The sequence below is a fragment of the Phocoena phocoena genome, chromosome 12, assembly GCF_963924675.1.
Source record: "Phocoena phocoena chromosome 12, mPhoPho1.1, whole genome shotgun sequence".
Lineage (NCBI taxonomy): Eukaryota > Metazoa > Chordata > Mammalia > Artiodactyla > Phocoenidae > Phocoena > Phocoena phocoena.
Window position 1 is genome coordinate 33,904,148 of NC_089230.1, and position 16,688 is coordinate 33,920,835.

The following is a 16,688-nucleotide window of genomic DNA, read 5'->3' on the forward strand; positions in this document are numbered from 1 at the left end:
TTTGTAGATATTTGGATCGATTTTTAAATCAAGTACTCTTCATCTCAAGTCACTATAAAACCATATCATTATAAAAGTTCTGAAAATGTCTTAAGGTCAAATTAAGACTGTAGTTGTATAGTTTGTCAGGCAAGTTTATAGTTGTATAGTTTGTCAGGCAAGTTTTCAACAAATGATTTCTATCGAAGGGAATCTATTTTTAAAAGCTCTAATAGGGCTAAACATATAAAATACTTTATTCCATATTGCCATCATCTAGTTTGCATTTTAACTTTAGATTGATTTTTCCTGTTTATAATAGTTCTCTAGATACTTTAGTTTTTCAAAGCATTGTGGCAATTATGTCAAGGTCAAAGTTTCTATCCCCGTGTATACCCGTAAATTTTACCGGTATCAAAACCCAGTTGTGGCTGTTCACTAATTCTGGCCCCCTATGGAATCTTAGAAAATTACACTTTCTAAGAGGTCTTCAGTATTCTGGGATACTAAGGCTACCAGAAGAATTGTGAGGGATTATGATGTATCAGTACATATCTTTAGTGAGTACTGGAAAAACAAGTACAAGTGCTCAATGTATATTACATTCATTGAAAATTGACTGAGTCCCTATATATTCCACTGTTCTAGATTGTGGAGATACAGTGGTTAGTAAAATACAAAGACTCTGCCCATATATAGCTTAACACTGAGGTATATTAGGCACATCGTATAGGAAGATGTTGAAAATGTAGTATCAAGTCATGGTATGTGTTATGAATAAAAATAAATACACAAAATGACAGGGATTGATATTTTAGTTAAGATTATCTGGAAGGCCTCTTTGAGAACGTGACAACTGAGCTGAAACCTTAAAAAAATGACGACATCAGCCGTGTGAAAATTTAGAGGAAAAGCAGCTTTGTTGAATAGGCTATCATGCATCAATTGATTATGACACAAATGAAAATAATTATAAACCATGTAAGTCTCTTCAAGGAGAAGTTTGGCAGATTTTAACAAAAACATCTAAAGTGGACTGAGATTTGTCAGAGACATCAGGGAAAGCCTTTGTCAATGACTTTCTTTGAGACAGAATCTGAAAGTTGAGAAAAAGTTGCCCGGATGAGGATTGTGGATGTGAGGGGCAGGGGTAAGAGAAAGAAGAACCAGCAAGCAGAGAGCAAGGCACGTGTCAGTGCTTAGAGGCTGGAAGGAGAAAATGAGATACATCCATATTCAGGTTAATATATTTTATAATGCTTGACATCAAATGTATTTTGATGTCATGTATTATTTCATTTTAAGATTTACTTGATAGCAGAAGCAAACACACCATTGTAGGGCAGTTATACTCTAATAAAGATGTAAAAAAAAAAGATTTACTTGATTTTAATACTTTACTTTTAGAAGAAAATTGAAATTCAGACTATTTGATAATTGCCCACAGCCACAAAGATCTAATAACTGGCTGAGCCAGAATTTAATTCCATGTTTCTTTTTTTTTTTTTAAAGGAATTTTGCCTTATTTATTTATTTTATTTTACTTTGACTGTGTTGGGTCTTCGTTTCTGTGCGAGGGCTTTCTCTAGTTGCGGCAAGTGGGGGCCACTCCTCATCGCGGTGCACGGGCCTCTCACTATCGCGGCCTCTCTTATTGCGGAGCACAGGCTCCAGACGCGCAGGCTCAGTAATTGTGGCCCACGGGGCTAGGTGCTCCGCGGCATGTGGGATCTTCCCAGACCAGGGCTCGAACCTGTGACCCCTGCATTGGCAGGCGAACTCTCAACCACTGCGCCACCAGGGAAGCCCTAATTCCGTGTTTCTTAACTCCTGGTGCCAGGCTCATTCCTTTCCACCATAGCTTTATCTCACGTTAACATTATTAAATAAGGCTATTAGCCACTTGTAATGCTTTTGTCACGAGAGCTTCTGTAGCTCATCAAAAAAAAAAAAAGTTTATCTTTGTAAATTGTATAGGACTCTATTATAAATAAAACTTCTCTCATGGCTCCTGAGTTAGCTTATATCACCTGCTTAAGTTCATGAAATCATAGCCCCAATTCATTGACAAATAAGAAAATATGATAATATTTAACTCTAGTGTTTAGATAGAGAGGCAGTTTAACTTATGTTCATATATGTTTGTATATTCCTCTTTGGTGAGCCCTGTTGCTGAATCTTTCTCACCTGAGCCTGAAGGTACTTTTGAAAAGCCTGAAGGTGTCCTTGGGTAATCTTCAGAGTGATTAAGATGCTGTGGATACAGGAAGGTGGGTGTATTCTTGAGTCATCATGCTCACTGTATCTTCACTGTACTTGTATGTGCGTGCACGATGTACAGCCCCTGAAGCAGATGGTGGCTTTTAATAGTGCAGCTAGAGTGCTTCTGAATAGCTTACAGTTATATACTTACATCAATATAGATATAAATACATAGCTATAAAATTTTTTTGAGGGAATGGCCCCCGATGTATTCAACAATTCATAGAAGGCAGAGTTGAAGCTTTTATCCAGGTGTTCTCTTTAAAGATAAATTTCCTTCTTTCAGATAGCCATTTAATGCCTGTTTATTTATTTATTTATTGTGGTATGCGGGCCTCTCACTGTTGTGGCCTCTCCCGTTGCGGAGCACAGGCTCCGGACACGCAGGCTCAGCGGCCATGGCTCACAGGCCCAGCCGCTCCGCGGCATGTGTGATCTTCCCAGACCGGGGCACGAACCCGTGTCCCCTGCATCGGCAGGCGGACTCTCAACCACTGCGCCACCAGGGAAGCCCAATGCCTGTTTATTTTAAAAGAGATTTATTTTGGATTACTAGATTTCTCTTGTTTACCTGATCTGAAAAGTACATTTTATCAAAGCTTGGTGTTCTTTACTTGGAGAAACTCCATTATTTCTATTCTAGGAGTGTCGCTTGTGGAGTGAATAATTATTTCAGTAAGATTTATAAGAGGGCACTTCTTGAGTTTCATAGAAAGTTTTGGCTTTTTTTCTTTCCCTTTTTAAATTTTTTTACTTTTTAAGAAAGTCCTGGCATTTAACCTATATTTTGTTTTAGATTTTATATTGTACCTGTTGGTTTAAGATATGATGGCACTTTGAATGTACTATCCAGAGTGTGTTAACATCTTAGAATGTATTTTGATAGTTTTGGCAGTTTTCTTTTTCTTTTCAACATATTTTAGTTTGTTATGTATCTAATACTTACAGGTGATACTCTGCTTGTTGTTTTATTTGAAAACTAATATAAAGCAATACGTTTTCTTGTTTGTCCAGATAACCACCGAATAAATATTGCTAACAACAAAACACACCCTTCAGGGTCAGCTCTCCTGGTGTTGAAATAGTGCTGAGAATTAACTATGGTGACAGGTCTTGTCTCTCATTGGCACTTTCAAAGCTGACATCCTGTTACATGCATACAAAAGATGGTAATTTTAAAGGAAATTTTTGGGGCAGTGATATGAATAGTCCTTAATAAGATCTGGCATAGTATTGCCTGTTGTCAAAGATGACCCAAGGGTAAGAGTTTATTAGTGCATTTTCTCCTAAACTGAAAGTGACAGGGCATGCTTAAGGCTTTTTGGTTGCTGTTTGTTACAAATGAAAATTTCACTGCAAAATTCTCATGTTGAAGAGTATTGATCCCTGTTCTCCCACAGCCAGAGGAAGAAAAAATAAAATATGCTTAAACAGAGTATACTTTATCACGACTTCAGGTTTGCTTCCAGATCGTTTTGAGTAATGATAACATTTTGTTTGTGAAAGCCAATCTTTATTGACAAAGAACTTTTTACAGAGATGAGATGAAGAGCAGATGTTTTGCTCCATGTTTCTACAAAATGGAAGTGTAAAAAATGTGAAATAGTTGAAATGTTGTTTACAAGCTTCAGACTAAAAGCACCACCTTTGTAGTCTAAGTTATGTTATAGATTATCAATCTTGATCTCATTTGCAGTCTTCTCCTTTCTTTTCCACCTGGCTGAATCAAAGACCCAACTAAATTTCTAGCCAACTGACCCACAATGAACTATAAAATTCTGATTGCTACAACTGACACTCAATTTCCATTCCCATTTGTTAGCTGTGTTTTTTAAATTTTTATCTGTGAAACTCCAATTACATTTTTGAATTTCTTTAATGTGAAAAGCATAGCATTTTGTTTGTCTTTGTTGCTGGTTGGACTTTAAAACTTTAATGGCAACTATTAGCCATTATCAAAATTCTCTGGACATATATTTTCTGTTAATATTTTTATCTATTCCTAATGAATACCACTGACCTCTAGCTGTAAAGTGAGGTGAATGTCAACACGTGTACCAGTGTAGGTGGGCCTGTAAAACAAATTTTGGTGTTTAAAATCATGAGGACTTTGGATTCTTGTTGGTACTTCCCTTTGTAAGACAATACAAGTTAATGTAAAAAATAAAAATGTATTTGCTGACTTTTATAACTAGAAGGTACAGAGATAGGCTCCAGGGTTGGTTCATTTAGTCAGGAAGGATCCAGGTTCTTTCCAGTTCTTCACTCTGCAGTTCTTAGTTTTGGTTTTTATCCTAAGCCAGTGTCTCTTCATGGTCATAGGATACCCATATGGCTACATACTTCTTTGGTCTCATCCACTTGGGGATAAAGAGGTTACGACCTCTCACAGGTATCAAAAATTGCATGGCTGCATATGGAGAGACAACTGGAATGGCCAGTAGAGAACTTCTGTAAATGGGACTACAGAGCATAACAATGCTATTCAAAGGCAGTCATTAATTCTATTCAGGTAAATTAGGAATTGAGGGAATTTTTCAGAAGAAGGTACAACTTTACCTTGAAGGACATGCAGAGTTCGGAACTTGGTAATGTGAGAGAAGGGTGTAGTTTATGTTCCATTAGAGTATGTCTAGTTCACCTTTGCTTGCTACAGCACCTAGCACATGTTTTTACACAAAGACGATAAATAAAATGTAGTTGAAGTCAGAGCGTGGGGCTGACCCCAAAAGATACAGGGCATGGATGATGAACCGCATTTCCCCCTTACCTACAGATGGAGGGAAGATTGCTGGCATACAGGAGAAGATGATGGCAGTTGTTTTTTGTAGGGTCTGAACCTGTCACTTTCCTTCTCATATGAACTAGGGAGGGTGACTTTTTGTTTAGCATGAATTTTCTTCTCACTTGAAAAGTAATCTTGATTTAACTAATATGTTGTATTCTATTTATTTTTTGCGTATATCAGTTAGAAATCAGATCTGACTGTCTCATTTTAGTATTTTTATATTAGAAGCAAGGACGTTTGGGAAGTGGAAAACGTGACATATTAATCCTTTTCTTAGTTGGTGGTGAAAAGCCATGGAATTTCTAGCTTGAGTCCTTCAGCATTCTGCTTAACAACACACACAATTGATTTTTAACTAGTTTTCATAGCACAGCTGCCAGACTCTTGAATTCATATTAAAGGTCCTTTTTCTTAACGGTGACTTGAAGATCCCTTTTCTTTGCTTCCATTGTGAAAACTAGTCAACTTGACAGGAAATTTAGAGTTACCTTGGAGAATTCAATTTAAACATTTATGTTTTACAAAATCTGAACTATAATAAAAGTTTAAGAATGCATGGATAAACCACATACAAATGTCCCCCAACTGCCCCTACGTGGCTAGGAAAGCACCTGCAGTCAGTCAGAGGATACCAAATGTTTCAAATATGAAGGAGATCCCAAATGTTGCATATCTAAAAATGTTACATCGCTACCCTTGAGTATGATAAAAGGAACATTTGGAGTCTTCAGGTGATCCAATGTACAAGATGTCTGGTACATTTTTAAATTCTAAATGAGCAAAAGGATACTGAAGGTCCTTATTTCAGTTAGTATATTATTACTGAAGCTCTGTTCTATCCCCTTTGTGTATTACAAATACTTTTTGCTATTAATTTTCTCCTCCTCTGAATTTCCTCATGCTACTTGATGAAAATGGTAAAGTGTAGCACTTGTCTTGCCTGAGTGGTTATTTTCATGCTATTTATTTTCTTGTTTGTTTTTAAAATGAAAATGCAATGAGAGTTCTTTCCCAAAGGATTTCTGAGTGTATTTGCATTGGTGGGTCACGCATAGAGCTCTGCCTAATGTTTAGCAGTTGAGTTGCTGGTCACTGTTTTTTTGGAGTGTGTCTTTGGGGATTTTGCTTTTGTTGAAGCTTTCTTCTTAAGAATTTGAGAAAGATCAAAGAGGAAGCAGAATGATTTGCATGCCAAATAATTCTTTCTGTTGAACTCTAGGGAATTTGATTTCAGAGCACTATATTTTCCTTCTGAGCCTCTTAATTCTGTTCTCTTGGGGTCTGTGATAAATGTAATTTGCGTTCGTTTGTTCTAAAGGATATATATCAACTTCCCAGACTAACAGTTTGGGGCTAACTAATTTATATTCCCCTCTCTGCTCATTCTTTTTCTTTCTCTTACCTACCCCAAACCAAAAAGGAAGCAATGAAGTCAATTTGTAACTTCATTGAAAAATCAGCTAGCAGTCTTTATTGAGTATTTAAAATGGTAAGTAATAGGCATCAGGAAATTACAAAGAAACCTCAGACATAGTTTCAGCTCTCAAGCAATTTATAATTTAATTAATTATATAGGAAAATGTAGAATTCTTGAATATTTTAACAGAGTTTTGACTTTGATTTTGGTGACATTTTTAATTCCATAGGGAGGAAAAAATAAGATCCCCTAACAAGTAGAAAATATACCAATGGGTATTTACCAAATTTATTAAGCACTATTTTGGTAAATAATGTTGTACTATAGAGTCTTATACCATTATAAACAGAAGCTCTTTAGCTGACAGATTGAAATCAGTCATCAAGGCAGAGAGATAATTCATAGTGTTCAGTGGTACAATGTGTATAGATGGTGGTATAAGTATTGTGGTGGGACATGACTTGAGTTTCTTCCACTTTCCCACCACTTCATCTTAGAGAGTCAATAATAGCAGGCTTCCCAACCAGTGTATGACTGACAGGTGAATTTCAGTGTTTAGCTTTTTGTAGTTAACATAAACTATTCACCAGTTAGATGTTCACATCTTTTTAAGAGCTAGCTAATACACATTCTGCTTACTAGTAAAATGGCATCCAGAACTTGACTTACTAAGTACAAACTAGGAAATACACAGAAACAGAAAACACTCATGAAATGTTAGGTAGAAGTTAAATATTAGGTAAATCAGTCAAAACCAACTTGTTCAACAAAGTCTATCGTATTACCGTAGAAAGCACTTTTCTTTCCAGCTGGGTTAATATAAATCATGTTATTTCCTTTTCTGAGAAGCAGTCTAGTAAGAAATAAAAACAATTGTAAGGTCAACACAAATAAGCACAGATAAACATTTATGTTTTGTTAGTCCTCAGCATGGATTTTATTTAGTTCATAGTTACTAGTTTTTATAAAAAAGAAAAAAAAATTGTACCATTTTAGTGTTAACAGTGAGGATTTGGAGACTAAGGACTGGACAGAGGTTAAATAATTTTGGGAGTGTATGTGCAGCTTTTCTCAGTACATAAATCCATAAGAACCTCTCCTTATACAGCTTTCTCTTAGCTCTGATGTTTGTTTATAGAGAAGTGGCCTACAGAGGTGGTCTCATCTCTTATGGGCTATAGGGACAAGATTACATTTAACTTTAGGATATGATTTGGAAGGTAACTTTGTTTTGCTCTCCATTTCCTGCTTTCTGACCCCTAAACCAAGAACATATTTTGTTGTCTTTTCTGCAGTGTTGTGCAATTCGAAATCAGATTTAGTTACGATGGCAGAGAATCTGTTCTTGTGTTAAGGCAACAAAGAAACTGCAAATGAATGAACCTGTACGCTTGTTGGAAAGAAATTTTACCCACATGGTTATTTACATCTTCCTAATTGCCACTGGCATTTTCTGTCATCTTCATATGCATATGGAAGAAACCATTGCTATTCTCATGTTACCATGTTACTCCCTCCAGTGACTTTCCTTCATATTAAGGAAAAAGAAAAATTACAGCACTTTCCTGGTCCAAAAGGCTTTAAATGAAACATACCCTGGGTACCACTCAAAATTTATTTCCCATCACTCACTTCCTTCCTTAATCCACAGCAAGCATACTGACTCTTCCAAGCATACCCCTGCCTTAGGGCTGTTACACTTGCTGTTTCCTCCACCTGAACTTTCTTCGTTCCCTCAAATACATGTATACTTTCACATTCTTATCTCATTTGGGTTTCTCTCATTTCTTCCCAAAATACCTAAAGGCCAAATGATAGTTATTTTCTAGTACAGAAAAAAATTCATTGATTTTGTTTTACAATTTTTTTCTCCAGAGTTATTTAGCTCTTAACTTTTCAAAAGATCTTTATGTAATGCCTACCATTACTATGTGCAGAACAAAGATTTGTACAAGAAAGTGGTCTCAAATACACTCACATTGTTGGGTGAAACACAGCAGATAGAAATATGAATGTTATTTGACTGCTTCTTTAATTTTCCAAATTTTATTACATATCCTTTGGGTGCTCAGCACTTTCTTTACCTTTAATGCCATTGCTTTTATCCATATCACCATCTTCTTTTTACTGTACTTTTTACTTTTTCTAAATTAAGAAAATGTTTTGTGCTGATACTTTATTTATTTTTTATTGAAGTATAATTGATTAATAATATTATATTAGTTTCAGTTTCATTACAAAAGAATGGCTATATTTCCCTGTGCAGTACAATATATCCTTGTTGCTTATTTATTTTATACATAGTAGTTTGTATCTCTTAATCCCATACCCCTATCTTTCCCTCTCCCCACTCCCCACTGGTAACCACTAGTTTATTCTCTATATCTGTGAGCTTTTTACTTCACTAAAAGTGCTCACTGGTCTCCCCACATCAGCACTTGCCTCCTCCAGGTCAGTCTTCACACAATAGTAGACAGACTGACTATATCACACAAAGTAAGTCAGTGTGTGCTCTTCCCATTCTCATGGCTTCTTGTTCATGCAGTATCAATCCCAGATGTCTCACTGCAATCTCTAAGGCCCATCATCATCTGGCTCTGTCCACCTCTCCAGTCCAGATTCTCCTTTGCTCACCAAACTCTAGCAACACTGGCTTTCTTTCACTTGCTTTAACGTGCTATGCTGTCTTCAACCTTAGGGCCTAGGTGTTTTCTGTCTGCAGTGCATCTTCACAAGTCTTCAATATATTACTGCATTCCTAACATCTGCCTCCACCACTAGATTGACTAAGTCAAGGACTCTTCCTTTTTGCTTGTTTACTATTGTATTTCTATAGCCAGCACCATGGCCAATACCCAGCAGATACAATCAAATAATTGTTAAAGAAACAAAATATAGTACAGATTGTAAAGTGCCATATGAATGACATGGTCTTCATGTGTAGAACAGAGGAGGACAGCCTCATCCTTGACTTTAGTGGTCAGGGAATGAGCTGAGGAAGAGGCAATGTTTCATCTTACCATTGATGGACGGGTAGGATTTGGATAGTTGAAAATAAGTAAGGTCATTTCAAGCAGAGGGTGTTACATAGGAAAACATATGCTCTTGGCGAGCAGTATTAAAAATGGATCATGACACAGTGTTTTTCAGGGAAGAAGTCTGATATGAGCCTGAAAGTGTACTTTGAGGCCTAACTGTGGAGCAATTTGAATGCCAGACTAAGGAATATAAATTATTATGTCATTTGATCTGGGAACTTTGGGGAGTTTTGCGGTAGGTTACTCATGTATTCATATCTGTCTCGGAGAACTAGGATGAGGGATGATTTGGAGAATGATGAGTTTGCAGGGAGTAAGTTTAGGGGGCTCTAAAAATCTTAAAAACTTGAGATGGTAAGGCATCCCTTAGGGGGATTGTGATGGAAAGGGCAAGTCAAGGTGGAGAGATAATGGTGGAGATATTGTTAAGAACATTGTGAAATGACAGGGGAAAGAACAGTCAGCCTGGGATACTAGGCGAAATATGGTATTATGGACAAAAATTTGGAAGGCGTGTAGAAGAACTTATTTGAGAGCATAGATGATAATTTTAGTTGTAAACTCTTGATTGGGGTACTGGAGAGACAGGTGTTAAATCTTTAGGCACGTGGGAAAGGCTTCAACTAGTTGAAGGTTATTAAACGGGGATTCAACACAAGATAAATTAAACAATAGTGTATAGAAATTCTTCGTATTTTGTAAGCTTCCATTTCATTGTCTTTAGCCAATATCATTAGAATTTTTCATGTTGTTAAACTTAGGATAAAAGCAGATGTATGCAGTTAAATGGAAAATTTAGAAAGAGAACCCTGACATGGTTAAATATAATGTCTGTCTTTATTCCTGACATTATTCATATATAAAAACACATGTGAGATATAGCATGTGTAAACACTTTTTCCCCTTCTGCTTCATGTAGATTCCTGGTTGGATTTGAGACTATATGTTAAGTGGAAATCTTTTTCCTGTTCTCTGTAAAAACTTTTTACTTCATAGAAACAAAGCAAGCTCTCCAAAGACTTCACTTTCTCTGCTCTTCAGAATTTGAGTGCCCTGGATAATAATGCTCCTAGACATGTCTTTTTTCTTACATCAATTTTTTGAAACATTGGAAGGGGGGAGGTTTTCTTTCTAAGACTTTTGGCCAACAGCATTTCTCAATCCTCAAAGAATGTCATTCACTGCAGCGGGTCATTTAAAAATATTTACTTAAGGATAAAGAGTTCCCACCTGCCGTAATTGTGCTATGTTAAACCCCCCACCAGGTTTGACATTTCTTTGTATTGTGCAGGATTGTTAAAAAGTAGTTACCATGACCAGACTGGCTGATGCATCACAATGATGAAAAGCCGGGTGTTTGGGATTCAACATGGATGATGGAAATGCAAGATGTCAGCGGAGCTGTATATTAAAGAGAATTTGAATTGGAAACTGAATCCCAATCTGCCACTGGGAACATTTTGATCATTTTGATTTATTAAACTTTTATAACAGCATTCAGATGGAGCAGAATTAAAACCTTTTAGTCTAGGATAGTTTATGGTACACCAACCACTGTGTAACTGGTATCATTTTTGAAGGTTCTCTTAGCAATCAGTGAGGAAGGAAAAAAATGGGTAGGTGAGAGATTTATTTTAAAAGGCAGTTTTGACAAATATTCTTGCATTTAACTTTTAATCCCTGTCTTTTGTTTATATTGTGTCAAGGATGAAAACACATCTTGCAGTTTCAACCTACTAAGTACATTAAAGTTCTGATTTTTACTATTAAGTATATTTGAAACTCTGATTAATAGTTTTCAGATTAAAGTATTGCATTTATGTACATACTATAGGCTATCTTTTCTTTCTGGCTTGTGTGCTTTTGCACTCAGAGGCATCTATATCTGTCTATATCTGTTTGTGTTTCTGAGTCTTATGAATAAATATTGCAATTCTGAAGCCTAACTTGCAAAACAAAACAAAACAAAATAATGTATTTTCCTACAATTATTGGAATTCTGTAACTTGGGTTTTTTTAAAATCATCTTTCGGCATCAGTAAGCATTGGTATTCTTTTCTGAACTGTGGCTCTGTAATAAAGAGAAATCAGTTACTATTAGAGAGGCACTGTAGGTTAAAGGCATTACAGGTTCACATTTGGTTTTGCAGCTGGGAGAGGGTACTTAGCTGTGAATCAAGAATGATGCAAAAGATGGATGAGACAGAGTTCAAGGAGCAGTAATGTGAGGGTCCAGGACTATCGTTTCAAGCTGTCTGTGCAGTAATGATGGATGGCTTGGTGGCAAGAAGTAATAATACCAGATGATGAAAGACGCATCTCATCCTCTTGAGCCACAGCGTACCAGCTACCTGTTGGAGTTCTGCGGCATAATGATTCCTGATTTGCAACCAAATGGTTTTGCTGCATTTAGCAACCCAGATTTTTGGCAGCTCTGAAGGAAGCAAGTAGCATATCAAACACTCCTGGCATTGTAAATTTAATTACCTCATATTTATGCATAGTAGTTGTTAACAGGATCTTATAAGCTATGCTAATATGGTAGGTAATTTGTTACCTCCAGAAATCACTTTCCATGTGTCTTCTGATCATTATCATGAAACATGATAAATGATCTAGCCCATGGGGTATAAATGAAAATGAAATGGATAATTGGATTCTATGTCTAAATTGTGGCTGGAATAGTCACAGCAATTATAATTGAATTTATCTCATAAAAAAGTGTTTGGCAATATATTAGTGACCTTTCATCATCTTGAGCCTATGGTGTTACATGAAACTATTCTTAAGATACTTATAAGAAGTTTATCGCAATTATTTTTAAAAATTCTCCAACACTTTAAATTTTCTTGCTTTACTTGCCTATATTTTTAAAGTACTATCTTGTTTCTCTACAATGGGTTTGAGCAACCGATTCTGATAATCTTCTTTTGATACTGAAAATAAAGTGTTCTCTTGTTGCCAGTGCCTTGATTGAATGACTTAGCAACAGTTCAGGATACAATTGAAACTGTTTTTATGAATACCTTTTGTCATTAGCAGCACATTTCTTTCTGCTGGGTGTTAGAACTATACCTTCTTGCTGAATGTGTGTTTTCTTTGATTCCTATAAGAGAATTTCTCTGAAGTACTAAAATAGAGTTTGTTTCAAATACCATCAGACTTTTATTCTTTCTCTCTCCTTTTCAATTCACTTTAAATAACAAAAATATCATTTTATTATAAACATTAAAAACTCCAATTTATTCATTGATTTGATTAACATTTTTGAACAGTAACCATAGGCTGATCATTGTAATTTTTACTAATAAAAATAACTAAGACACATGATCTTTAGGGTCTTATAATTCTGTATGTAGCTATGGAGATATCTAAGTCTTTAAATTATAACATATTATTATACTTCTTCTGTGTGCATGATAATACTATAATCCCTTTCTCTTTTCTAGTTTTTTTCCATGATAGTCCAGGAAGCCAATAAAACTTCTGTTTATGACTCTCCTTTTAATTTGCAACTAAAAAATAACTATTCCAGATGTAGTTAATAAGAAGTACATGGAAATTAAAAAGTTATCTGTAAATGTGACTTTTCTTTTGACTGAAATATGTAATAAGGAGAGCATGTCCCTAGGGATTTGTTTCTCCTCTTGAATTTTTGTGCCTGAAATTTCTTCACTTTCCTTTTATGTTGGTAGTCAGTGTAGCTTAGCACCAACTCATAAGCTTATTTTAGTAACTGGTTGAAGTAAAAGGGGATGGTGAACATGGGTAAGCCATTTATTCTTCTTTCTAGGTGAATGTAAATTTAATAAATCAGAATATAAATATTTAGTATAACCTGTAATTAAAGCACCCATTTGTAATAATTTTACAATGTGTCAGGTGCTGTGATATATGACTTACATGCATTATTTCTCTAATTTCATATTAACAGCTTTTAACACACCCATTTTACCCATAGGGAACCTGAGGCTGATTGGTAAAGTTGCTCAGATCAGATGACCTTTAGGGGCTGACCCCAGATTGTAACCCCAGTCTAACTCCAGAGCTCATACTGTTTTCACCTCACCGTGGCAACACTATGCTATATCATGTGCTATACTGCTTGACTACTGTTTTTAACTACATCCTGCCCTGACAAGTAGCATGATACCTATAACCTATCATTTTATACCAGTGATTCTCAACAGAAGAATAGGGAATGTATGACACTTTTAAAATCAAATACAGGGTATTTTAAAAACTGTGACCACCACACATGTCCCTATCCTAGATTCTGATGTACTAACATAAGCATTTGCATGCATTCATGTTCACATGTCAAATTGTACATGCTCACTCAAGCTAGATTTCATCAAGCCTAGGAGGGCTTTGTTAGAATCTAGGCAGAATCTTGCACATCTGTGGTTTATGAAAAGCTAGGAAACTAACTATTCTGATATTCCTTCTGCATTCTTCTTCCCCCTCTTCCCTGAACATTCTTCTTGGATTTTACATCAAGAATTATGAATTGCCTCTGTAGCTCTACAAAACTTTGGAAATATTTTACATCTCTAATAAGATTCTCTGGATTTTAAAGCTTCCTTGATTGTGGAAAAAATAAATTATTCAAAATGCAGTAGCCTGTCCTCTTTCTGAGGGTACAGTGCTTGATAGTAAAAGGAAGTCCATCAGCTCTTATCCTTAATTTCATAAGAATATTAAAAACTTCAGGCAGCTTCCTGGATGGCAGTCAGCAAGGTGGGTTTTTCTTTGGTCTAGTCATCTTTGATCAAGTCAGATGAAAATCTCAGACTCTCAGTCTTGTTCGTATTTTTAAAAATTTCTTTCTTTATAGACTACCTCTATCATCTTATCATTTTTAGCTTGGTGAAGTAGGATTTAGAAAACTTTTAATGTATGCTCTGGAGGAAGTTTTCTCCTCCACTTACTCTATTTTTATATTCAAGGTAGGGATGTGCTCTGAGTAGCTCTTCACATTGAAAGTCAAATCAGGAGCCAGATTCTCTTTTTCAAATTATTCACTTGCAGGGTAGCTCCATTTCTGTGTTTGCTGAGTAAAAATCCAGAGAGATGCTATGAGATGGGCTCACAGAGTTTTTCTTTGAACTAACAGTGACAGTGCAATCGAAGTTCAAATAACGTCAAGACACTAATGACCTAAAATTGGCATGATTCCAGAATAATGTTACATAACAGTAAATTTCAATAGAGAGATGCTATGGGAAATGTGTGAACTGTGTAAAAGTAGTATATCATATATAGACGAATTCAAATAAGTAATTCTCAAGAACGTATAGTTAAAAGCAGAAAAAGTTCACTTGATGCTTGTATATAATGTAGTCACCACATAATATGTTTTATTATACAAAGAACTCAACTGCTCCCTCCAAGATGAACTTGACTCCTCTTAAAAGCAGAAAGATTTTAATGCCTAAACTTTTGCAGATAAACATACCTCTTGTTTCTTTTGAACTCAGAGATTCTTAATGTTTTACAAGCCAAAAGAGCTGGTACAATGATGTATATAAGGAAAATGACATAAACTAGTCTTTGTGAGTGATTCAGGAATTTTCAAGAGAAATTTTGACCTAATTAGATTTTTGCCATAAATAGTGACTTTAAATTTCAAATCTCGGGATGAGATTCTAATTGTATTGTGTTGAGTTGTGTGTGTGTGTGTGTGTGTGTGTGTGTGTGTGTGTGTGTGGTGGCATGGGGGTTTCTGGGCAGGAGTCTGCCCAGAATTAGATTAGATACAGAGCCACCTTTCTCTTTACTTATTTTTTAATTTCTTGTTTAAGTAGAGTGTAGATATGCAGAAAATTGTGCATTAAATATATAGCTTGATAAATATATGACTTGATGAATTTTCACAAACGAAATATACCCAGAATCCACGTCAAAAAATAGAATATTACCAGCACCCCAGAAGCCTCCATCACTCCCCTGCAGTCACTAACCCAACTGCTCCAGAGTAACGATTGTCCCTGCTTTCTAATAGTAATAAATAACTTAGGTAAATGGAATTCTACAGTTTATACTCTTTCATCTGGCTTCTCTCTCAAACATTGTGAAATTCATTCATATTGTTGTATGTATCTGTAGATCATTTGACATCATAGTTGTAAAATATTCTATCTTGTGAATATGCTACAATTTATTCATTTTACTGATGATAGGCATTTGACTTTTAAGGAACAGTTATACTCATTTTGGGGGAGCGTCTACCTGGAAGTGGAATTGCTAGGTAATAACATATACTTATGTTCAGCTTCAGTAGGTATAGCAGTTTTTTGAATTTACTGTATCAATTTATACTCCACCTTTCAGCTTGAAAGTTCTCATTGTTCCATGTCTTCACCAACACTAGATACTATCCTACCTTAAATTACCTTTTTATGTTCATTCTTTCATTTGTTCATAAATGCATTTATTCAACAATCATCGATTGATTGCCTAATGTGCTAAGCACTGAAGTCTGAAGTCACAGACTTAAAGACAATATAAAATGTTTGTCTTTAAGGAGCTCGCTAACTAAAGAGAGAGAGAGAAATATATAAATAAATCTCTTACAAGAAAAGGTACATTTATTTCAGGCTAGAGAGCGTGTGCTGAGGAAGGCTTCTCAGAGGCAGTGATAAATGAGCTGGGAGTTTTGCTAAGTCTATAAATGGTAAAAGAGCACTTCAGGCAGCATATAAATGGTGAAGGTAGATGAACACAAAAGAAAATTTTCCCATAGAAAATACAAGTTGTTATATATGAACATGGGATTGGAATTGGAGAGTGGTAAGGCGTGAGGCCGGACAGGTAAGCAGGGGAAAGATCATGGAAGAGCAGTATTTTTATGTTAAGAAATTTGCAACTTTCATCAAAGTTTTCCTTCAACCTCTTAATAAGACGTAATTTTCCATTTATCTACTGCTGCATAATAAAATACCCCAAAACTTACTGACATAAAACAATAATCATTTTATAATGCTCACAGCTTCTGAGAACCAGAAATTCAGAAACGCACAGCAGGGGTGGGTTTTTCCTGTCCCAGGATGTTTGCATCCTCAGCCAGGAATACTCAAATTGAACAGCTGAAGGTGACTCAAGCTCCTGGAGGTGAGAATCATCTAGAAACTTCTTCATGCACATGTCTGACACCTGGACTGGAATAACTCCCCAGCTAACTGAACTTTTAACATGGTGGCTC

General features: G+C 35.8%; 1 protein-coding gene across 5 annotated transcripts in view; it reads left to right on the forward strand.

The window, feature by feature from the left end:
* Positions 1-16,688, forward strand: part of PTPRK (protein tyrosine phosphatase receptor type K) — a 568,012-nt gene that overhangs the window by 313,597 nt on the left and 237,727 nt on the right. The gene's annotated exons all lie outside the window — the stretch shown is intronic.